Raw genomic sequence first — 26,928 nt, forward strand, 5'->3', positions numbered from 1 at the left:
AAAATTGGAAAGATGTCAAAGGCTAGAATTTTGTGTTACATGATTCCTCCTACTATGAAAGAGTGCCTGGTTTGGGAGTTAAATCTAAGGGACATTGATAAATTGACATTAATATACCTAAGTCAAGGGGATAAAGCCAGATGATGAGGCAAACATTCTCAGATAGGGTAGGTACATAAGCAGAAAAGCAATATATACTAGACATTGGAGGGCAATGGGTACTGTTTCCAGAACGCATGAGAAATGACAAGGGGGACAGAAAGATTATGCACAAGAGTTTCTTCTTGAGTGGAGGTCTAGGTAGAAACACAATTAGTGGGAAAATGATGATTCTCTCAGAGAAGAAAAACTTTACGTTTTTCCTGTAAATTTTAAATTCAAATTTTTAATTACAAACTTAATACAAGGGAAAAACTTAAATGGATCAATGCAAACATATTTTGTTGGTAGCTGTGTGTGTGTGTGTGTGTGTGTGTGAGAGAGAGAGAGAGAGAGAGAGAGAGAGAGAGAGGGGGGGGGAGGGAGGGAAAGGGGGGGAATTATTGTTGGAATAGTTTTCAGCAGTTAAAAACAAAAGGATGCACAGTTAATGATCATTAGATTCTTGACTATTGGTTAAATGGGTAAATAGTATCCAAAATCTTAATCCCCAGGTTCCACAGAAAAGTGTTTAACATTGCATTAAAAACTCTATTTTCTTCCAAGAAGCATGCTTTCAATTACAACTTACAAAAAGAGTTGCATCCAGACCAGACTGGTGCTAATTTTTGTCAGTATTAACCAGCAAAAAGTAGATTGGCCAAGCTCCCTCCAAGAATCAGAGCAGAATTATTTCTCAGGAAGAAGCTCACAGATAGTAGAATGTGCCTCTAAAGCTTCTTCCCAGGGAGGAGAAACAAAAAACCAGATATGCAAAGCAGCATTCTAGGTGGAAATAACTTACTGGAATTATCAGAATTCAATCACTTTCTGAAATGACACTACTAAGTGAAGACAACAGTAAGATTAAAGAAGATGATTCAATCATAGGATTGGGAACAAAGAAGGAATAATTTTATGTCATAAGGGATTTCATGTAGGTATTAAATAAATGTATTTTGAATTAAAAATCTCATTGGAGGTGACAGATAACCTACTTTTTCTATATAAAACTGAATTCAATAAGTGGAAGTCAAATTTGAAAATGTTTACAACTCAGAAGAATAAAGGACAAAAAATAGTAAAAAGTCAAGGCATTATATTAAAAACTAAATTATATAAGAAAATTGGGGGAGAAAACACAACAGATTATGCAGAAATTATCATGATGCAGGAAAAAAAATCCCTTAATTAAACAAGATCAGGAATTGCAGAAAGGTATCATTTAGTGCCTTGAAAAATTAGTGACAACCGTCAAAGAAGCCATATTCAGATGTTACCTTCAAATTTAAATATAAAAATTCAACAGCCTTCAGCAGACAATACAGATTATTTCCAATAAGCAAGAATGGTTCATGTGTAACTTTTGTGAAATGCTAAGTATTAAAAGAAAATGGGGTTTAAGGAAAACATTGTTACCAAAGAATCCTGACTGTGTTAGAAGAACAAAAAAGGAGACATTGTGCAATATGCAAGGGCTCTAAATGGCCAGTTAGTGGAATGTTTCTTTAAAAAGAACTATTTAAAAACTTACCCAATGATTAAATGAGGAAAAAGGAATAGGGACTCCTTTTAACAACTATTTAAGGAATTTAACTAATACCAGACAGTAAGCTATATATTAAGAAGTAACAGACATACAGTTCTTTACCTCTATGGAATATGGGGTCAGTTAAGTCAAACAAACACATAAACATATTCTAATAACAAGTTATGAAAGAAACAACACACTCATTTATTACCAAAATAAAATCAGCATTAGAATTATCAGGCACAAAACATTTTTAAAACCATATTAAAAAATCCAAATAAATCAACACAGGAACACAAAAATGTGCAAGCAAAACAACATTCTCAAATATGTAGATTTGAAAAATAAAAAAAAAACAGAACTCATACAAATGAAAAAATTGCTGACTTTAAACAAACAAAACAATTTCAAAGTAGGGGTCAGAATAGAGATTAGACCTAACTGAAAAGAGTATTACTGAAACTGAACACAGAGTTGAGGAAATTACTCAAAACTCATATCAGAGATGATAAAGAATAGAAAATATAATAGAAGTTTACGGAATTTGGCAAATAGGACAAAAATGTCCAATATATATTTAATCAGAACCCCAGAAAGGGAGAACAGAGATAATGGGGGGAAATAAAAAAATAATTATTGCTAAAAAAACTTCCAGAAGTTATGGACTACATGAATTCATTCATAAGGGAAACCCACTAAATTCCAAGGTTGATAAAAAGGAACACAGACCAATAACAAGGGAACTGTGAAACACCAAATATAAAGAAACAATCAAAAAGCCACTAGAGAGAACAGACCAAGAGAGGATTAACAATACTTACAACAGTCTTCCTCACAGCAACAAGGAAGCAAGAACATGATAATGTATTTGTAAAGAGTGCTAAAGACAAAAAGCAAACATTAACTCCCTCCAAAACAAAACAGAACAAAACAAAAAACTGTTAACCTAGAACACTTATTACTTCCTATCACAAACACTATGTATCAACAATGAAGATAGAATATGGGCTCACTCAGTTAAACAAAACCTGTTTACTCATTTTATTTTTTTTCTTTTTCTTTTCTTTTCTTTTCTTTATTTTATTTATTTACTTATTTTATTGTTAATTTATTTATTTTTAAAAGTTTACTTATTTATTTTGAGAGAGAACATGAGTGGGGGAGAGGCAGAGAGGGAGAGAGAGAATCCCAAGGAGGCTCTCCCTCTCTGCCTCTCCCTCACTCATGTTCTCTCTCTCTCTCTCAAAATAAATAAACTTTAAAAATAAATAAATTAACAATAAAATAAGTAAATAAATCTGAAAGCAATGTCTCCAGAAAATTAATGAAAATAACGTTTAAGGGGTGCTTGGGTGTCTCAGGTGAGTAAGTGTCCAACTGTGGCTAGGATCATGAGCTCATGGTTCATGAGTTCAAGCCCCACATGGGACTCTGCTCTCAGCACAGAACCTGTGTATGATCCTCTGTCTCCTCTATCTCTGCCCCTCCTCCCAGCTCTCTCTCAAAAAAAAAAACATTAAAAATTAATTAAAAAATAGCATTTAAGGGGTGCATGGGTGGCTCTGGTGGTTGAGCAGCTGACCTCAGCTCAGGTCATGATCTCACAGTTCAGGAGTTTGAGTCCCACGATGGGATTGCTGCTGTCAGTGCAGAGCCTGCTTTGGATCCTCTGTCCACATTTCTTTCTGCACCTCCCCACTCATGCTCTCTCTCAAAAATAAATAAACATTTTTCAAAAAAATAACATTTAAATACAGACAGTATTTAAAATAACAAAAAAAAATACTGGCTAAGAACAGCAGCATAAAAAGTAGGTGGGCAATCAAACAAAATGTTCTAAGATCAATAAAATTGTAGGGAGAGTGATTAAAATTCTAACTAGACTTTCACATAAATATGCAAAGTAAATTTCAGAAGGCCTCCTAAATGTCTAATAATAGAATGTGGGGGTGCCTGGGTGGCTCATCAGTTAAGCATCAGACTCTTGATTTTGGCTCAGGTCATGAGCTCATGGTTCACGAGTTCAAGCCCTGCATTGGGCTCCACCCTAACACTAGGAGTCTGCTTTGGATTCTTTCTCCCTCTCTCTGTCTGCCCCTCCCTTGCTCACACTCTGTCTCTGTCTCTCTCTCTCTCAAAATAAATAAATGAACTTAAAAAAAAAAAAACAAAACAGAATGTGAAACCCATTTATTAGTTAAGAGAAAACAGAGTGAAAAACCATTGGGGCTTCCAGGTACCTAAAACCAAAGATGGTCCTCACAATATTTTAAGAAAAAAAAAAAAAAAAAAAAAAAAAAAACAAGAAAAAGGAAAAACAAGAAAAAGAAAAGGAGAAACAAAACAAAAAACATAAACAAAACTTAACAATGAAAAGATCAAATAAAATTTACACACAACAACAACTTGAGTATAATTTGAAGAGAGAGAACTTCCAAAATAACTTTAAGTCAAAAGAAAAAAAAAGAGAAAAATCACCAAATTTAAATAAGCAATTTCTCATATTCTTCTGCCCTAACACAAGCCTTATAGCAATGAAAGAAGGAAGAAGGGACCTACTGATGAGTAAAAAGCTGATCTAAAATAATCACCACAAAGAGTAAGCCTGCCTTAAGTTTGATAAAACAGTAAAAAGAGTGTACATGTGACCAGCATGACCAATTTTAAAAGACTTAAAATTATGCTGGATTTGAAGTGGGAGCCTTATTCTGGTGGTGAAAACCACAAAAGGAAGAGAGAAGCGATCTTTGTCAACTGAGTGGTAAAGGGGAAAAGAAACAAAAAGGAAAAATTTTAGGGTCCTGAAATACAAAAGAGAAAAAAAAAATAAAGGACACACAATTCCTCTTTCCACCGTTAAATGAGATAAGTTAACTAAACTGTATTTTGCTATATTGACAAGAGAGGGTGGCACTGAATTAGGTACTAGGTAAACTAGTCAAATCCCCAACAGATGCACAGGAGAGAACTTAATACAGCCATACAGAGTTATTACACAACAGGAAGATTTAACAACCTCAATTAATGAACCACCCTCCATAAGAAGAAAGAGTTAAGCAGAAGACGGTAAAGTAACACTCCAAACGGAATAGAATTTTTGCAGAATTGTGAAACTAAGAATCACACTAATGTTTCACATACTCAAAAAAAAAACAAAAAACAAGAAACAAAAAAAACCAATTAGAATCAACAAGGTCAGCAGGGAGCTATCCAAAGTGGATTATTAACAACATCAAATGAACTCCAACATATTATAAATAAATAAAGAGCATTAAAAGGATGGCTAGGAAAAGAACTAACCTCAGTAATTTTGAACAATATTATTTTGATTCTATCCTTTAAGATAAAGAACTGTATATGACTATCATATCCTAATTAGTAAACTTATTTTCCCAGAGTGGCATTTCTGAAATTATACTTAGGTGTATTCCAGGATTCAACAAAGAAGTAAACATACTGCTGATAATGAAAGATTCCTCACTGGTGGAGAAAGTATTTACATATAAGAAAAGGGAGAGGCTATGGGCACCTGGGTGCTCAGTCTGTTAAGCGTCTGACTTCAGCTCAGGTCATGATCTCATGGTTCATGGGTTTGAGCCCCATGTTGGGCTTTGTTCTGACAGCTCACAGCCTGAAGCCTGCTTTGGATTCTGTGTCTCCCTCACTCTCTGACCCTCCCCTGCTCACGCTCTGTCTCTTTCTCTCTGTCTCTCTCTCAAAAATGAATAAACACTAAAAAAAACTTAAAAAAAAAAAGGAAGAGGTAAGAAACACCCTCTAATGTTAGACTGGAAACAGATGTCAGTATGAATTCAGTTGATTTGAGACAGGTTATAGATTATATACAAACACACACAGAGATATAGAAATAGGTGTATGAAAATATATATATTTCCTAGCAAAGTCCACTGTAAGAGAATACAAATAATGACACTCTGGAGCAATGAACACCCTTAGTGCCCAGATTCTGGTCTCTAAATACCGTCACCTACTAAAAGAAATAAGAATTACTTGGAGAAACTGTTGACTCCAAAACTGCAAGAGGAAAAGAACAAGATGAGCCTACAACATCTCTTGGCGCAAAAGCGTAAGAGGATGCTCAAAATCTGAAAAAGATATTTTGAAACACAATAGAAGGTAACATGAAGAGGTTTCTAAAAACCAAATCTGGCACTACTAGAATAATAATATAATGAAACAGAACCCATAAGGTAAAACTAATATTCATGAGTTCTGATAGACAGACAGATGGAAAGATAGATGAATAGTTTACAAGAGAAATCTCTTCTTTATGATAGAATACAAATTGATAAATTTGGAAAGAACGACAGAAATAGAAAACCTCCATTTGATGAGCACTATCATTTATTGCCAGAAAAAATCATGCATGTATACTAAAATAAGTCTGCACAGCTATCATAGAAACTGTGATATTTACCAAGTCTTAAGGTATTTTTCCACAAGATACCTGCCAATTATAAACAGGAAAATAATTTTCAGTGGAGATATCTAGCAGGCACTCCCTGAACCAAATGATCACAATTAACATCAACAGTTAACAGACTCTGAGACGTCAGGTGACCCCTGATACGATGTACTGAAAAGAATACACTACTTCTCTTGGTAGTCTTGCCAAAAATGCATAGCCTGACTTTAATCATGAAAGGCCATCAGACAAACTTCTACTGAGAGACATTGTAGGACATTAACAGGCCAGTATTTATCAAAAAGGCAAGGTCATGAAACACAACGACTGATGATGTATCCCAGATTACATGAGACCAGTAAGAGGTGACAACAATATATAAAAATTGGATGCTGGACCAGAAAAAGGATAGCCTTGGCAACAATAACAAATTTTAGTAAGATTTGTAGATTACAGTGTTACATCAATTTTAACTTCTTGATTTTGAAAATGGAGTGATATAAAATGTTGATATTGGAGTCAAAGGTGCATAGGAATGCTTTGTACTCTGAAAAAATTTTAAGTCTGAAATTAATTCAGGATGAAAGTTAAAAAGAATAGAAAAAATTAAAAGCAACAAAAAAAATCTCAATTAGAGAGTTAGAAAAAAAAAACACAAGAAATGCAGAAGAGACAGAAGTCAAAAAATAAGGTGGGAGAAACTGTTCCCAGTATTTTTCTAATTTCAACAAATGTAAATGACGAAACTCATAGATAGAAACACAAAGATTCTCAGATTGAATTACAAACAAAACACAGCTATACAGTCATACCTAAAACACAAGGACATGAAAAGCTGAAAATCAAGTAACTGAAAAAGGTCTACCAGATGGGCACTAATCAAAGGGAAGTTTTGTTCACTATGTTCAGTATATGCACTAAAAAACAAAAAACAAAACAAAAACAAACAAACACTGCCTATAAGACAAAAAGCAATTATTATAGAGAGTCACTACAAAAGTTACAAAATGTTAAATTCACCAGAGGCAGGTTTTCCATACTGTGAGTTATGAAGTCCATTTTGGAAAAATATGAAATGGTAGGGAGACATCCAAGACAAAACATCAAATATGCAGTTGTGCATGTGAATCTGGAGCTTGGAAATGACTCACCTGCACAAGAAGGGTATTTAACATCACAGAGTAAATGAGAATTCCTCAGAATCTCACCAGACAGTGCCCTAAGAATCTCCATCAGTTAGGGACAGAACAAAAACAAAGAGGATGGCAAGGAGTCTGAGAAGGAGCAGAAATACTTTATAGAAAGAAATCAGAGGAGTGTAAGATTATAGAACTTGAAATTAAAAAAAATCCACAAAGATGGGGTGCCTGGGTGGCTCAGTAGATTGAGTCCAACTTCAGCTGAGGTCATGATCTCGTGGTTCATTAGTTCAAGCCCCTCATCGGGCTCTGTGCTGACAGCTCAGAGCCTGGAGCCCGCTTCAGATTCTGTGTGTGTGTCTTTCTCTCTGCACCCCCATGCCCCATTTGTACTTTGTCTCTGTCTCTGTCTCTGTCTCTCTCTCTCTGTCAAAAATAAACACTAAAAAAAAAAAAAAAAAAAAAAAAGAAGCCATGAAGAAGAAAATGGTACCTAGTTATCCATCTGTATTTACAGATTGTTACAGGAAAAAGAGTCAGTTATACAGGGATAAGGATAAGGATAAGGATATTGTTTTTAATAGGTTATGAATCAAAGCACTGCTTTAATAATAATCATTATTCTGCAAAGATAATGTTCAAAAAATAGGTTAAAGTGCATCATAAAACAATGGAATGTGAAAAGGTAATTAACAAGGTTGAAAATTACATTGAATTCCTCATTTTACACAAGGTCAAGACAATATATATTAAATCATCATTGATGTACATAAAACTCAAAACGTAGTATGAACCCAGATATCTTACAGAATCACTAGAGACAAAATTAAAGAAAATGGAAGAAACCTCGTGAAGCAAATTCCATTATTTAGAAAACTTATAACAACAAAGGTTGAATAACATGTCTAGAGTCACAAAGATAATAACTGAAAAACCCAGATTTGAAACCAGAATCGGAATCTATAGAGTCTAAAGCATTTAACCTTAGGGACATTATTATCCAAGAAAACTTGCTCCTAAATGACTATTACAAGTTCAGATCCATTATTTTTAGATGGCCTAATTTAATACCAAATTAAAAAATACAATCCCTCTTGAGATTTTTAAATGACTCAGCAGCAGTAAGTTTACTGTGTGGTCCAACACATATTCACACCCCCATGGGATGCATATCCTGGTTTCACCACTGCAAAAAAATCACCAGGGTAATTCATGTTTTATGTCATGAATACAAACTGATGAGAGAATTACATCTCTTTGGTTAATAATAATAAATACTCTAACTTGTAAATTGGGACACTGATTCCAGAATTTTTAACATCCAGACAAAAGGTAGAACCAAGTACTTTTCAAAGAATATTGATGGAGGAATAAAAAAAAAAAAAAAAGTTCTGTAAAACAGATGTAGGGGACATAAAGCAAATATTTACTGAGTCAAAATGCCATTTTCTCTTATAGTTTATAGCGTCACACATACACATTGGAAAGATACGCAGGAAGCCTTGTCAATTTCAGGACCTGTCATGCCATAAAATGATAAGCCAATGGGAACAACAAATAACAGAGTCAAGTTGCTAAAGCAAAGGCAAAAATAAAAATCTAAAACAAAACATACATTGATTTGACTGTCATGGTTGGTTGGGTTTGGCATGATCCCTGGCGGGATCTGTTTTGTGTAGAGAAATGATGAACATTTGCTTTCTCTGCCGACATGTTTTCAGTGAGGTGTAGAACACAGGAAAGGCTAAGCAACAATTTAATTACTGCTCCAGTATTTTAATAAACTGAAAAAGATCTGGGGACAGCAGAAACAAGCAGCACATTAGAAATCTCCTGTGACGCCCTGGAAACCTTACAAAGGAAATGCTAACATGTTTTCCATTCCCTCAGCCTAAAGCCTAATTCTCCAGTTTCCTGGATATACTAATTTCATAAAGAATAATTTAAGTGTTATATAGAACACACACAATCAAAAGGAAAAGAAAAGCTACAAAACCTTTCTTCCTTTTAATTGTTTATTCATTCTGATTGGGATTGGAAGGCCTTTAAAAGACAAATAAATGCTTGCGGCTATAAATAATTAAAATACCAGTAAAGAGGAGTAATAATTACAAGAAAGAAAATGTCTGTCTGGATTACACACACGTCGACTAAAGGAGTGAGAGACACTACTGAACAGTGAGCACTAAATCATGAAAGCAAAATTGATTGATAATCTTTATAGGGATATATTAAAAGGCATTTAAAAAGTAAGTGTCAAGTTCAATGATAGGAAGTTATTATATACGTTCTTATAAAAATATAATCCTCTCACAGAATGAAATATCTCCTGACTTAAAAAATGAAACAAAAGCTCGCATGAGGATTTCTAGCCTGCTTAGATTTGTTTTGTTTTAGATCTGAGCACTTTATTTACTTGGAAATAAGCTGTCAGCATTGCGGAACAAAAACAAAAACACACACTCGCACAGCTCCCCTATGAAAACTGTAGCTTACAATGGCATTCTTCCATATATTATATCACTGATTTTTTTAAATAGTAAGTATTGTGAAGGTTAGGAAAAGAAGGGTAGGGGAAGTTGGTCTCATTATTATTGGAGATGCCTTTGGCATTGTTCTTTATATTCTCAATAATAAATGCTACAGTAACAGCCTGATTTATAACAATCATTTTCAGTCTGAGGTAACCATTTCTTGTACATCCCTTTATAGCATGTTAACTTTCTGCCTTCAAACTAATTATATATGCTGAATAGAAGGAATAAAGTGAATGTTTTAAGAGGGAAACAAGATAGATTAAATTGAACAGTAAAACATTCCTTGTTTTCAACCAGGAACATTTTACACATAAGAATTTAATGGAATACAACAGAGTGCAAAGAGTCTTTAGTATCTTATAACATTAGTTTGGTTATTTACAGTAGGCTTATGAATCCAAAACAAGAAGTTATAAGAAGAATACAAATATAATTGATAAATGCTAGATATTATTAAAATTTTTCTTTCATGTCTATTATTTATTTTTGAGAGACAGAGTATGAGCAGGGGAGGAGCAGAGAGAGGGAGACACAGAATCAGAAGCAGGCTCCAGGCTCTGAGCTGTCAGTGCAGAAAAGCCCAACATGGGGTTCAACCTCATATACAGTGAGATCATGACCTGCCCCAAAGTCGTACGCTTAACAAGTTTAGCCACGCAAGTGCCCCAATAAGTGCTATATTTTAATATGCTTGAGATTTAAACATCCTAAGATTCTAAGTACTTATTCTTCTTCCCTTCAAAAGAAAAGAATCAGTTGCCATTTCCTGCAGCCTGATGTATAGCTTATTGCTAGGGTGTATAAAGCAACAAAACAACAAGTTAAGTTACGGAAGAGGAATAGTGACTATAGATAAGCCACAAGGGAGTCAAATTTTAGGGAAGTCTAAAGGCAAACTCTGTTAGATTCATGCAGATCTATCTTGTTTGTCAGGAAACAAGATTCAAAAGCCCTAGTAACTCAGAGCTCTGTCCAGCAACATCCACCTGCATATCAATCACTAGGAGCCGAAGATATTTTTAAAAAATAACTGTTTTAACGTGCATAGCAGAAGCTCATCCAACTTACAGGGCCACTCAATAAATGTCATGTGATGGTGATAATGAACTCTAAAATGCGCACTGTATGCCAAACTGTATGGTGCTTAGGAGGCATGACAAGAAGTAGTCACCATACCACACTAAACTACAGAAATCCATGGGTCAGGGATTTAAAAGGGATACTGAATGTGTGAGGCTTTTAACTGCTTTACTTACAACTCTCTATATTTTATAAAAATAGCTTGAGGGGCATCTGGGTGTCTCAGTCAGTTTAGGGTCCAACACTTGACTTCAGCACAGGTCATGATCTCACGCTTCATGGGATCAAGCCTGGCCTCAGTCCCCACAGAGCAGAACCTGCTTGGGATTCTCTCCCTCCCTTTCTGTCTCTGCCCCTTCCCTCTTCATGTTCTCTCTCTCACTTAAAATAAATAAACAAACTTAAAAAAAATAGCTGGTAAATGAAGGACAAATACGTAAAGGTTTTCTTCAGCACCCAAACATTAACAAAGTATTTTAACTAATACAAACAAAATAAAAATTGTAAATTTAATTTGACTTAACAGTTATCATGATATTAAATTGCTAATCACCTCTTTTCAAGAGGCATTGAAACACTGAATATATCACATGGCATGAAAAATACAATTTATTTCACTAAAGGGAAGGGAAGGAAGCCACAAAAGAGTGGTTTCTTTCTTCCAAACTATAACTAAAACTTGATCTTTTAAAACTGTGAATAAACATAAAACAGTTTTGTTACATAAAACAGTTTTGTTACATAGTAATTATTCAGTTTCTTGCTTCCAGTTACAAAACAGACAAGGCTATCTTCCATTTACTCTGGGGCCATCTCTATAACATACAATTCATTTAAAAATAGCTCCTTTCTCTTATGCAGCCCCATAGAATCATTTTTACGTTCAAGAATAAATTCAATGAATCAACTAGAGAGTAATCACCACAAATTTGAAGATAATATGAGAAAGATAACAGCCAAGACAGGATGACCTTTCAATGAGGGGATTATAAGTAATGAGAGTTACTTATTATTCATTATAAGTAATTACTAGTAATTACGCTTACTCATTATAAGCAGTAAGAATTATAATGGTGGACCTCTTTGGGGGCCCCCCCCTCAAAGAAAGTGTTATAAATTCTAAGTGTACCTTTCAAGAAGAATTCAATTACTTTTTAATTTTATGAAGTAGATTGCCTAATGGATAACTTAATAATGTATCAGAAGAACAAAACTCTAATTTGTGAAAGGGTTCCTTTTTAATAAATCATTGAGAAGCTTGATCAAGGTGGTAGCCTAAGGGCACATGTCTTCCTCATTTTAAATCCCTGCAAATGTGTACTGGTGGTTATGGTGGGGTTAAATGCACTTGGAACCTCATACATGCACACACAGATACACATATGATAATACTGGAAAATAACAGGTCATGCTATAATGTGACTAGAAATTTTGGAGAACTCTTGAGAAAGAGAAAGAGAGAGGACTAGGCCAGAAACAAAAACTACAGACCCAAGGTAGAGCTCTAGAGAAGACAATTCTGTGTTGATTCAATTTGGGATTGAACAAATTCACGGAGCAGAAAAAGATCCTGGCCCAATCTTAAAGGTAAGTATTCATTAAGCACATTCTAAGGAGTCATTAGGCTGACAGATCCATCACTCCCTACCTGCATTAAAGAATTGGCAATACAGATGTTTACTCACAGCCTAAAGCAGATCATACGAGCACTTAATCTGGAAAAAAATGACAATGTCTTAAGTTGTCAGGGAATTTCGAAAGAAAAATAATCTTCTATAAGGGAAGCAAGCTATTAGAAGTAAATGGCATTTATACGGTAATAATAATGTGAATACATTGTGTTAACTAAAAGTTGTGATAATATGCATACAATGTTCTCTCACCACAATACACTGTGAAAAAGAAGAGTTTACACTAAGATTTCTAGTTTGGTTTCAACATATAAAAATCTGCTATTTAACACATTATAAAATGAAGGGAATAACACAGGAAGAACTTTTAATTACATTTAGTATTTGTACTGTTCAACATCTATTCCTGAGAAAGAAAACAAAAAGAAGTCAAGTGGGGAGAAGAATCTCTTTCATACGAATTTCCCTTAAAAGAGACACAAGGATAAGTGACATCACTTCTAATATACCTCATTGCACTGGATTTCTTAGCTAATGTAACAGGGAAAATAAGAAATATAAGGGTTAAATACTGGAAAGTAAAATACAATCTATCCTTTTAAACATAAAAAAGTAATCATTTGAAAATATAAAAGAACTGTGAACAGAGTTCAGTAAGTGGTTAGGTTTAAGAACAATCGACAGAATAATATGCACTTTCCTGTAAAATAGTAAAAAAAAAAAAGTTATAAAATTTAATATTTTCAAGGGCGCCCAGGTGGCTCACTTGGGTTAGCAACCGACTTCAGCTCAGGTCATGATCTCACAGTTTGTGAGTTCAAGCCCCACATCGGGCTCACTGCTGTCAGCACAAAGCCAGCTTTACATCCTCTATTCCTCTCTCTGTCTCTCAAAATTAATAATAATAATAGTAATAATAATAATAATAACCACCTTTAAAAACTTTAAAATAATTTAATACTTTCAAAGACCCTAACCACAAAACTTGGTAGCTCTCAAAACATTGGCAATAACCAATTATGAAATGTAATAAAAAAGATAATTATCACATTGGCAAAAACAAAGCAAAATAAATTAAAACCCATAAAATGGTCATAATTAAGTCTTGAAAAGTGTCAGATGGAGTACCAACATTTCTAAATTAAAACAGAATTATCAACAATAACTTTTAGTAACTGGAACTCACACCAAGTAATTTGAGTCTACATTTGTAGGATGTTCAAAAAGAATAAATCACAAAAAAACTAATTTAAATTTTACTTACGCCATTTTATAGCAAATGGATTCATTTTTTACACTGATAAACAATAAATACCATGTTAATTTTGGTCAAGATTTCGGTTACAGAAATAATTTATGCAATTTTTGAGGCTGCCCTAACTCTTCCAACCATAGCTACAAAGGAAGTCAGTTTTTCTTTCAGGTGTTACGTGGAAAAAGAACACAGACATATTCTTATAAATTTGCTAAAATTCATCTCAACCTCCCCAAACAGTACCAGTGGCCAGGAAAGCCATTTTCTGTTCTTTTCCCAAAGTGATATAGAGAACTTTAAGGAAGCAAACCTATGGCTAGGGGAAATTAAATTGTTTAAATGAGAAGTCCCCTTATTTGGGTTAGAGCTAATCTGTGACTTTTTCACATGAGTTATAAATCAGGGAGAAAGGGTTTCTAACATAAAGAAGAGAAACCAGATGACAAATAACAAAGCCAAGAGAGTAACTTGGTAAGAAAGCTAGATTTAGGCTAGAACATAAGACATGGAAATACTTTTTTAAGTTTATTTATTTTGAGAGAGAGAGAGAGAGAGAAAGAAAGAGAGAGAGAGAAAGAGAGAGAAAGAGAGAGAGAGAGAGAGAGAGAGAGAGAGAGAGAGAGAGAGAGAGATACCCAAGCAGGCTCCATGCTGTCAATGCAGAGCCCAACATGGGGCTCGATCCCCTGAACACAAGATCAAGGACATGGAAATTCTTAATGATAGAATGGAAAATTAAAAAAAAAAAAAGTCAGTGAAAATCAAAAATCCACACCAATTCAAAGTCATAAGGCAGAAAGACAAATTAGACCCAAATAACACACCACGTTAGTAGGAGCCCCTAATGGACAGAATTAAGAATATGCCACACGGTATATTTACAAAACATTATGATAGTCATAGAAATAAAGTCACTATGACTAGGGATAAGATGAATAAAAAAAAAAAGAGAAAGTATAGTAATGAGCAATCCATAGACATCCGAAAATAATTAGTTTTCCTTCATGACTAAATGCATAATATACAAATTATTTTCAGTCTTGCAGGATGGTTATAAATAAACATTGGTATATATTGCTTTAATTACTGTAGCTTAACCATGAGAATAGAAGCATAAAAGAAAAAGATTCAAAGTTTGAGCAATACATCCAATTTTAATCAGTACAATCAAACCCATTATTTTTTTTAGGAAAAAATGATTTGAGCCCTCTCGCCACATCACACATGGTGCTCCTCTATAATTATGCTCCTCCTTTATCTCTCCAGTCTAACCTCATTAGCCTATTCTTAAGCCTTTTGAGTTGAAGTTCTCTTCGGTCATAAGGCATTCTTATCCTTTCTTCAGAATTCTTTCTCTTCCATCATTACTTTCCTTCAGATCTCAGAGTGGGTGAATAAGTTCCTTTTCATTTTTGTTCCTCTTCCTCAAAAAAGTCCTTCTGGACATGCCTACTTAGGTCAAATCCATCCATCGTGGCTCTCATGGGACCTCTCCTTTTTAGCTCTTGTCTCTGTTCCAATTTTGTATTTATTAATGTGATTCTTTCCTGGCCTGAAGCTCTAGGCTGATACCAGATACATGTAATCTTGTCTGTCCAGGCTCAGCACTGCACTCCCAGTTTCCTTATGATGCCTACCCCAGAGTGAGTGCTAGTACATATTTGTACAGGGAAGCACATATTTTGAATGAAAAAAAAATGTCTAAGAAATGAAATTTAGATTTCTGGCTTTAGTTGTTGATAAATCTCTGCAAGCCAGATGTAACTTAGTCTCTTTTCCTATTCTACATGTCCATTTCATCTCCCTCCCAGTGTCTCTCATTCCTCTTTGATATGTAATCTCAGGGACCAGAACGTATATTTCTCTTTCAGTGTTTCACCATTTCTGACAGATTGCCATTCCAACTCACAGGACTCATTGTTTCCCTATTGAGGCCCTACTTTCACACAAGACCTGAGACAAGAATGGGAATGTAATCGAACAAGTAACTATTGAACTTTAAAAAAAAAAAAAAAAAAGGCTGGTCCACATTCTACCCAAGATCATCTGAGACTGCACCCACCGCGTGACAATCATACCCCCCCCCAGATCAGTTGCCCTGATAAAACTCTTGAAAGGATTTATGTGCAATAAAAAAATTATAATAATGAAAGTTAAAATAATAGATGTGCTATAATATTTTGATTATTGGAAAGAGAGAATATTCTTTTTTTTGAAATCAGAAGAAATACTTATGTTCCTTTAATGATGCATATTAGATATTTTCCAGATAGAAGGAAGCAAGAGAGAAAGGGGTCTTTTTAAATACAGACTCTAGGAAATCGTTGGCTATGTCAGAGACCATCTGAAGCTGCATGGTTGAGAAATGATGCTGCTGTGTCAGCAAAAATTGAGTTCTGAAGTGAGAAGATAAGCACCTAGCAGAATCTGTCTTACATGTTTTATTTAATCCTTAAAACAGAATTAAATAAACAAATTAAAAACAAAAACAAAACAAAAAACACCATGACTGCAAGTCCTTCTATCCTCTACTGCCCATTCCTAAATTGGAAAATGGATTTGCAAAGGGCAGATATCAACTCCCTAACACTGACCCAGCCTCATTCTGCCAAATTGCATTAATTGGGAAACTCCCTTGAACTAAGTTTCTTCCTTTGTATACTGCCAAGGAACACTTTTATTTATCGGACATAAGTAATGAATCTCTGTATCCTGTTTTAAAAATTAGGTCCAAATTCAATAACATCTGGAAGATATTCCTAGAAGTTTAGGATTTAAGGATGAGGTTGTTCCCTATTTTCAGAATGGAATATATGTCCTGTTTTTTGTTGTTTTAGTTCATTTTTAGGAAAATTTCAGCAAAAAAAGATGAATGTATCTATTTAGTCCTTATAATCTATAAATCTGCCCAGGCTAAGATTCTGCTTTCTGTTTACTTTGTTTCCAGTACGACTTTTGATGACTTGGCCATGTTACTCTGTTCACACAGTTAATAACTATCTATTATGTATATACATAGTGCTATATATCCAAGTGTGAGTTACATAGCAATGTATTATCAGGTAGGTTCTGTCATAAAAAGATTTATAATCTATAAGGAATTTTATAGTGAAACATATACCAAAAAGTTAAAGAGTAATACAAGGGTTTGTATCTTAATATTATCTGATAATGCCTCAAAGGCTGCTTAAGAATCTAACAAGAAATCAAGGAGACTGAAACTTCTCATTCTGCTCAAATAGATACGATTTCTGGTTTCCAAAGGGAATATGCTCAATATTATTACTTTCTTAAATTTATATCCAAATAAGTTTGCATAAAGTACAACAATGATTTCAGGAGTAGATTCCTTAATGCCCCTTACCCATTTAGCCCATCCCCCCTCCCACAACCCCTCCAGTGTTCCTGTTTGTTCTCCATATTTATGAGTCTCTTCTGTTTTGTCCCCCTCCCTGTTTTTATATTATTTTTGTTTCCCTTCCCTTATGATCATATGTTTTGTCTCTTAAAGTCCTCATGTGAGTGAAGTCATATGGTATTTGTCTTTAATAATTTCACTTAGCATAATACCCTCCAGTTCTACCCACATAGTTGCAAATGGCAAGATTTCATTCTTTTTGATTGCCGAGTAATACTCCATTGTATATGTATACCACATCTTGTTTATCCATTCATTCCTCAATGGATATTTGGGCTCTTTTCATACTTTGGCTATTTTTTTTTAATTTTTTTTTCAACTTTTTTTATTTATTTTTGGGACAGAGAGAGACAGAGCATGAATGGGGGAGGGGCAGAGAGAGAGGGAGACACAGAATCGGAAACAGGCTGCAGGCTCAGAGCCATCAGCCCAGAGCCCGACGCGGGGCTCGAACCCACGGACCGCGAGATCGTGACCTGGCTGAAGTCGGACGCTTAACCGACTGCGCCACCCAGGCGCCCCAATCATACTTTGGCTATTGTTGAAAATGCTACTATAAACATTTGGGTGCATGTGTCCCTTTGAAACAGCACACCTGTATCCCTTGGATAAATACCTAGTTGTGCAATTACTGGGTCGTAAAGTAGTTCTATTTTTAGTTTTTTGAGGAACCTCCATACTGGTTTCCAGTGGCTGCACCAGCTTGCATTCCCAGCTCCATATTATTTTTACACAACGGATTTCATTGATAGAAATAATGTTTTAAACTGAAGATAATCACAGAAATGAGAAAATAAATGGTGAATAAGTAGTATACAGATAATGACATAAACTCACTGAAATGATTTTGTACAATGGTTAACTATATCTTCTGGGACATGAGTTAGTTCAGAAGTACAGGTAGAAGAATTCCCCAGCACCACCAGGGTAAGGGCAGGTGGCTGTTGTGAAGATATGGGGCCCAAATACATGCCAGAGTAGGACTGTTAAGTCAACTCCCTGACTAACAAAGGCAACAGAAGACCTCACAGCAGCAGGGATGGGATGTATTAATTGAGTAAGTTTGAAACCAGGGTACAGAACTTAGATCATGTACTCATAACAACACCCTTGAAGATGCTTCATCAGGTGATTTACACAGCATAAGTAGTATTTTAAAAAGAATCATCTGGAGAACAAATGATCAAACAGAAATTAGAGCAGGGGTTTTCAACCTGAACGTGATGGTCACTCTAGGCTTGAGTAATGATCACTGGAGACTGTCCTGTGCTTTGTATGATGTTTATCATCATCCACAACCTCGGCTCATTATCTGCCCGTAGCACCACACCCTCGGTTATGACAACTCAAAATGTCTCCAGATATTATTGCTAATGTGCCACAGGATGAAAGGTAAGGAAAGTAATTATTTTTAGATATGAAGACCTTGACTACAAGGTTGAGCACATGACCTATACAGGTCTTACATACATAGCAAAGAAAGCATATCCAGAATTCCCTCAATGATTCAACTTTGTAGACTTCTTAAAAAAATTTTTTTAATGTTTGTTTCTGAGAGAGAGAGACAGACAGACAGTGTGAGTGGGGAGGGGCAAAGAGAGAGGCAGACACAGAATCTGAAGCAGGCTCCAGGTTCTGAGCTGTCAGCAAAGAGCCCAATGCAGGGCTAGGACTCACAAACCATGAGATCATGACCTGAGTCAAAGTGGGTTGCTTAACTAACTGAGTCACCCAGGAGCCCCTAAGTTTCTAGACATTTTAATGGGAAAGTAGCACTCAAAAAAGGGAAAGTAGAGAAGCATGTTTTAATGAGGGAAAGGAAGGTGTGGAAATAGGGATATCAAGTTAAATAATTTCTTATATACGAAACCTGTCTGTACAGCATAACATCTTAAAGAACACTTTCTATAATTTTAACAGATAAGTAAAAATGAACATAGGATTAAATGATACAGAAATGTATATGGCAGGATATGCATAATACTGACGTTTCTCAACTTGCTTTTAAAAATTATGATTGAATTTTAGCCACAAACATACAAATTTACCCTTTGCAAAATACTAGAAATGTTTCTAAGAAGTTGCACAAAATTGGGGTGCCTGGGTGGCTCGTTGGTTAAGCATCTGACTTTGGCTCAGGTCATGAGCTCACATTTTGTGAGTTTGAACCCCGTGTCGGGCTCTGTGCTGACAGCTCAGAGCCTGGAGCCTGCTTTGGATTCTGTGTCTCCCTCTCTCTCGGCCCCTCTCCCACTACTTTTCTCTGTCTCAAAAATAAATAAATGTTGAAAAAAATAAAAGTTAAAAAGAAGCTGCCCCACATTAAATCTAACCATAAAGCAAAGGTATCATGAGAAGTTCCATATTTAAGTGAATACTATGCTAAACTTTTCTGAAAATTAACAATTCTATAGTATGATTACTTACTAATATCCCATCTTAGGGTCTGGTTTTTAAGTTTTATTTCCCCCAAAGTTGAACACACTATTTGAAAAGTAAATAAATAACACTAACTGTCCTTGGCCAAGATCTCACAACCACTTTATTCCAATATACCTAAGCAAAGATGTAGCATTTTCTGCCTTTTGAGGATCACCTTCTTAGCGTTATTGTGAGGTGCTCTTGGAAATGCTCACAGCAAAACAGAAAATTCATACAAGGATGTTTTAAACAGGCACAATTTCAAATGCACAGCCAGAAGGTTTTAATAAACCTAAAGAAGTAGAGTGGCAAGCAAAAGGTTAAAATATACCTCTGTGAAGACCTCTGCTTGACTGTTCTTTGACTACTTTGTGGTGAGGTAAGACTCTATTATATAAACTATATATTGAGCTTTACCTTATAATTATGGTAAGTGTTATTTGTGAAAGTTACTTCAACTGATTTGGAATTTTGCTTCCTCAGCTGGCAGCAATTACACAAAGACCACCAGAAATTATTCTTCAGCTCCTTTTGGGATCTACAAGCTTGTTATGAACACTTATGCAAGTGTGCATGAACATTACACTCTGACAACAAACAAGGCCAGAGGGAAGGTTTTTCTTTGCTACTAAAAATCTGCTTGTGATTCAAAAGCCAAAAGCGAAATCATAATTCTACCAGCATATACAACTTTATCTAAAATCAGAGTCACTCCATGCAGGATTTTGACAGTAACAAGTCACACAAATTACTAACTACTTCTTACCCAGTGAGTACAATCATCTAACAAAGCAATTTCCATACAAGCAACCAGAAACATTTCTGGCTTCAGTTGTTAATCTTCCATGAAAAACTATTTCCATACTATTTTTAACTTGTATATGGTAATAATTATATGTTTATCTCTGAAGCATGAAAACTCTTACAGTACCCTTTTTAATGCATTTGTGGACCGTTATCCCTGCCATGTCCTTGGCAGATGGAAGTATTCCTATCTTCCTTCCAGGAACAAAAGCTGAGAAACACACTGCTTTCTTTTCAATTGGCTCCTTTTGTGTGTCCTAAACTCGCACATTTTTGGGCCTACTTCTCAATAACCTTTCAATTTTATTTTCTTAGATAAAAAAAAAATGTAACCGTGTGATACCTAAAGCCAATTAATATGGAAAAATACATTAAACGGCAAATAAAATTCATAATTTACCTTGACCACGTACATATAAAATTTAAGTATTAAATATCTACTATAAATTGGAAAGTTTATTTAAAAAGCAAAGGAATCATTTCAAGATATTTAACTATAGAGATCTGAACTAAAATATCTTACACGCCTTTTACCAACTGTTTTAAACTCATTTAATACACTGAATAAACATATGATATGAATATTCTTTTATCTTTATAGAGGAGGAAAATTAATCTAAAAAAGATTAAGTATCTCATCCAAGTTTAGACAGAAAATAAGTGAGGGTCCTGAGTATTAAGTCCAGTTCCATCTGAATTTCCAAAATAACTTTATTTCTTTGATTATATGTATGCTCCATCCTTTCTGAAGTTCAAAAAGGACCCAATTACCAACTAGACTGACTTCAAATACGTAAAACCTGAAACAGGGTTACAAATTAATGCTAACAATTGCTAACCAACACATGGTCTTTATTCTTAAGGAACTCATAGTTTAGTATTGGACACTAACATTTTATTTCCAGGGTGTCTTCACCGCATCAAATGCATAAAACATCAGCACCTCACAGAGATTTCATACAAGAAAGTAGGTATCCATTGTCTACTGTAATGGAATGAGAATGAGGGTAATGGGAAGATATTAAACATACATTTTATTAATGCTGTATATCATATAAAGTTATAGGATTGTATTAATGTATATAGACAAAAACATATATTAAAGTATTAATTATACATGTTTATATTATATACACATATACACACATATACATACACACACACACATATATATAATACCCAATACATATATATCAGGTATGTCTTTCCACTACCCTCCTCTCATTCCACCTCAATAAACAAAGGATATCTACTTTCTTCCATAAAATTACTCTGTGAAGTGATGTACCATGTATCTCTGACACACATATACACGTGTGTGTGTGTGTGTGTGTGTGTGTATCTGCACATTACTTATATCTATTTCTTTTTGAAAGAGAGAGAGCAAGCATGCACAAGAGTGGGTGAGAGAGAAAGAGGGAGAGAGAGAATCTCAAACAGGCTCCACACTCAGCATGAGCCTGACAGTGGGCTCAATCTCCCTTCTGTGACATCATGACCTGAGCCAAAATTAAGAGTTGGTTGCTTAACCAAGTGAGCTACCCAGGTGCCCACCTATATATTAATGTATGTATGTATGTATACATCTTAAGACTTCTGTCTAGATTAATCTCTCTAAAAGTATTCCCTACATCTGAGAGTTCTGAGATCGCTAATTTGCACCATTTGAATTCTTTAAGATAATTTCTTGAAGCACTGTATTATAGAAAACAAGATTGAGATACTACTTCAGAAAGGAAAACTGAAATACTCAACTCTAATGATCTATACTTTAACCTTTTTGATGTGATTAAGTATGGGAGGGGAGGGGAATAGGTAGAGGAAAAGACTTTTGCTTTTAATTACACTTTTATACTTTAAGAATTATTTTATAAAAAGTACGGGTATTAACTTCATACTTTTTAATGGTAACAATACTGAAGACACATGGTGTTCAAAATTAAATATTCAAAGGAGGACTGAGGTTTACAGATAGCTACAGAAAATCTCCTTTTATTAGCATACGATTACGAATATTAGATCCTTTTGTAGTCCTAAGCATGACTGCGTGTTCACACCTTTGTGTGATATGTGCCTCCCTCAAACCTTATTATGACCTTGGCACTTTACCTGTCTGATATGGAAAAAAAAACAAAAAACAAAAAAGAACACTACATAAAATTTAATTTTTAATCATCTTATTTCAAAAAAGAGGTTCATTTTTTCCTTCAACTTCCACTGACACTATTCTTCAGTTTTTCATTAGAATATCCACTGCTGTAGTGGTTCTTTTTTTTTTCCTATAAGCATTTTGTACACAAAAATAATAAGAATAAACCTAATAATGAAAATTCTGAGCCAGATGTACAGATAGTTATGAATTTTGCTTTCTCATTATCATACTGTATGATATGATATATACAAACAACCATGAAGAATCAAAGATTCATGCTTGCAATTATAATCTTGCACAAAATATGAGTACTGAGTGCTGATTAAACTAGTGATGCTTTATTAAAACTTCAGGAAAATACCATGTAGGAAAAATATTTTACAACATAAGCTTTATTCATTTTTGAAGTGACCAAAAATAGATATAACGTAAATATTAAGACAACAATAAAACCAACATGCTGTAAAAATAAACAAGGTTAACAGAACATAAACTATGTCAACTATTCACATATATATCTGATATATTTCTCTAACTGAACTCTTTACAGCTGAAGATATTTATGTGAAAACAAGATCATCATTTCTAGACGTCTGCTGCTTACTTACCACCTATAATAATTTTCCAGATAGAACAAATCACTGTCGGCTTAAATAACTCTAATTTCTCAGGAAAAGGATTTGGCTATGCAAGGGTACAATTGGCAATGGTATGGTATCTTGGGGTGAAAGGAAAAAGTTAAGCCATTCTTGAGTATACCCTGAGAAATACAAAAACTAAATTTGAAGTACTGGCAAAAACAATTAACCAAGAATATTTTAGAATCATTCAAGAGGTTTTAAGAGATCAGAGGGTATCCAAATTATGCCTTCAGTGTGTATTTACCGGTATTAACCTGTGTTTCATGCTTTAGCAATGAGGGGTATGAGCTAATTATAACTTGAGCACCAAAACATAAGCACAAGGAAAAAAAAGGAACTTGATGACTCTAATATACTTTTTAGTTCCATAAAATTGTCTACATATTATGAAAATATTTAAAAATCTATTTTCTTTTTTAAAATTACGCTGTACTTTGGTGAATGGTAGACGGTAAGAATCATGAGTTAAAATATTAACTAAACATTTTAAAGGACCTATTTATTCTCTGTGTGTGTAGCCCACTTTACATGAGAAAGCCCTAAGGGGTAGTAAGTGAGGAAGAGGCAGAGTGCAGCATGGTAAAGAAGAGAGAGAGGAGGAAACAGGCAGTCTAACAGATCTCTGATGTAAGATCAGTGCCCTTGGGTATCATTAAGCTTCTTCATTCTCATTTTCTTTTACATCACCAAAACAGAGACAACAAAACCTGATGTGTCCACCCCTGAACCCACCCTATCCACACCAGAAATTTTCTAAGGTTTAAACGGCAGATCCAAAAATGTCCTCATCAAATATAACATTTTAAGAAATTAAATTGCTTTATTTATCATGAGCTTTTCCCCCAAGTAAATAGTATTAATACTAATTCAAAAGAGAAATGTGATACCAAAATCAAATGCTTTTTTTCTTTCTCTTGCAACTAGACTATATTTACTACAGACCCCAGGTGCTTAGGATATAGTAGGCACTTAAAAAAATTAATCAATAAATGAAGGAATGTACAAATGCATCTCTTGTGTTACCTAGACTAAAATCTGCTATACAGCTTAAGAATTAATAATATTACTTAAATATTCCCAAAGTAGACACTTGGCAGAATTTTCTACATTGGAATTACAATTCTAACCTTCAATAGGTGCAGTGTTTTTCCAGGGAAAGAAAACCTGCTACAAAATACAAAGAAGTACCATTATGGCTAACAGACTCATAGTCTGGTCAGCCATATTTCCCACAGACATGACTAAATTTAAGACTGATATTACTTTGCCATTATTAAATTCTCTGTTAAAAAAAAAAGTGTCAAGCAGAACTATTGCCCATGATAAAGTATATCCAAAGAAATACTGTACAGGCTAGGGAAAAAACAACAACAGTAAATTGTTCATTAACTTACTATTACACAACTAGTTTTCAAGAAGTATGATCTCATTTCTTATATTTATATTAATTAATATGCAGAGACTTAAAGAAATAAAATACAAAGGTGAATTGCCTCCATTGAAGATCAGGAGCAGCAGTGACACTTTCCTTTCTGACTCCCTCATCACCCACAGAAGCCCGTGAGCAATCTGTTGGATTTTTCTGTAGAGCATAGTTTCAAAACCATCGCCTTCTACAATCCTTTTTACTCAATCTTGTAGGAACTGGCTTTCTAATTGATGGGCAACTTTGATGAGGTTTAACTATTTCTCAGCATCTCCTAGAGATCTGTTTGAATAATCCAGGACACATTTATTTATAAACTTTTGCCATTTTTAATAAATAGAATGCTTTTTAATATTTGGGGGGCACAATCACTCAGGCAGTGAAGACAGGCATGAAACATTTCACAAGAAAAAGAAACCAGTACACAACATTCTGCATGCTAATGCCTAAAAGTGATCAATGGACCAAATATTAAGAACCTTCTCTTGGTTGGTGTGCCTGGGTGGCTCAGTCAGTTAAGCACCAGACTTAGGCTCAGGTCATGATCTAATGATCAGTAAGTTTGAGCCCCACCCAGGGTTCTGCATTGACAGCACAGAGCCTGCTTAGGATTCTCTCTCCCTCTCTCTCTTGCTCTCTGCCCCGTTCCCTCCCTCAAAATAAATAAACTTACAACAAACAAACAAACACTTTGCTTCACTTTCCTCCTTCCATGTCAGGGGTCAGCAAACTATGGCCCTCACAACAAATCAAGGTTCCTTCGGTCTTTACTATGTGTCACTGGTACATTGCCAATCATTCATTTACAGTTTATCCATGGCTACTTTTGTTAGAATGGTGGAGGTGAGCATCCACAAACCCCCTATATCTTCTTTTTTCTTTTTTAAGAAAAATATTGTATAACAATTTATAAAATAAAATATTTTGACACCGAGGCTTTAATTATACTATTTCTTAAATATTTAACCAATACTCAACACTTGAATTTATTCAAAACACCAAGAACCAGCTTTTATATATTTTTCTTCTCTAATTTATGTAAATGAGTAAAAAAAATGGACCCTAAATGAGCAAAAAGCTGTACAGAAATTTTGATTTATTTTCTTACAAAGACTAACAAATCTAAATATTAAACATAAGAGATTTAAGTGAGCTATATAAACATGAATATTAAAATATTTCATTTTAAAGGGCATAGCAAAAAGGCATCATATATTCAACCATTCACTATAATTCTTATCTTTCCCAGGCTAGTAATTATCAGAGTGCTAGAAAGATTATTTATTTAACTACATTTCAAATTCCTTGATGAGAAAAACCCCAAAGCATTTGTATGCATAATTTTAGACAAGCCTGGATCTTCCGCTGAGTACAAAATATGCACATACTCAATTTAAATACAGGACCATGCTTATTATGAAAAGGTTTCTAATTTCAAGAATAAAGTTCTATATTGCATTAAAGAAATTATATAGTACAAAAAAGGCTTTATTCATTGATATGCTGGTAATTTAAATATAAATTATAATAAAACTATTGATTTTGAGGTAGACATGGAAAAACAATTGTTCGAAAATAGTCCCCATATCTTAAGAAAAGTACTCTGTGATAAGAGTTTTCCACGTTTATATTCATACACTATATTTTAAATTTCTTTGGCTATCTTCCTAACCTACTCAAAATGCACCACCTACATTATAAGTATAGGTCTGTAATAAATCTCTTGAGAATAATGCATAATTCAAAACCCTGTCCTGTGTTAAATTCTAATGAGGTTTTAAGTACTTTTCGATTTTAGCACATTAATGCATTATAAAATCACCAGAGCAAAGAGTAATCAATCTCAACCCTAGTTCACCTATAACTTAGTTTCTTCCTCCTCAGACAAGAATTGTCGTAAGGTTCCACCAAGATGATTTAAAAATGAGTAACAATTGCTTGAAATAGACCAAGAAAAACTATAGTAAGTATTTGTCATCAGGTAGGCTTGGCAGTTTTATACTCTACTTGAACCTCATGGTTAAAAAATTAAGTTGGGAAGAATATCAGATATTCTTTATGTTCTAATTGGCTGAGTTACTAAATACAAAGCACCGAGAACAGCATGTGCCATCTATGTCAAGCAGTTTACAAACTCCACACCACGACCATCAGAACCATGATTGCATTTCCATCGTAGAAATTAAAACACAAACAAAAAAAATTAACCCATATGTAATCTTCTCTGGGAGTAAAGTACTTGAAGGCCAAAGTGATTTGAAATGCATGCTTCAGGGTATTTAGAGGGTAAAACTTTCCATTATTCAGGAAAGATTTTATCAAAGACATC

The 26,928-nt window shown here is 34.4% G+C and overlaps 1 protein-coding gene and 1 non-coding gene across 7 annotated transcripts in view; one reads left to right on the plus strand and one right to left on the minus strand.

The window, feature by feature from the left end:
* Positions 1 to 26,928, minus strand: part of CRPPA (CDP-L-ribitol pyrophosphorylase A) — a 670,733-nt gene that overhangs the window by 359,661 nt on the left and 284,144 nt on the right. The window lies entirely within an intron of this gene.
* On the plus strand, positions 22,400 to 22,499 carry LOC111559657. Its single transcript, XR_002740782.1, has one exon. It is a non-coding gene; the product is annotated as a small nucleolar RNA U13 (small nucleolar RNA).

The sequence above is a fragment of the Felis catus genome, chromosome A2, assembly GCF_018350175.1.
Source record: "Felis catus isolate Fca126 chromosome A2, F.catus_Fca126_mat1.0, whole genome shotgun sequence".
NCBI lineage: Eukaryota > Metazoa > Chordata > Mammalia > Carnivora > Felidae > Felis > Felis catus.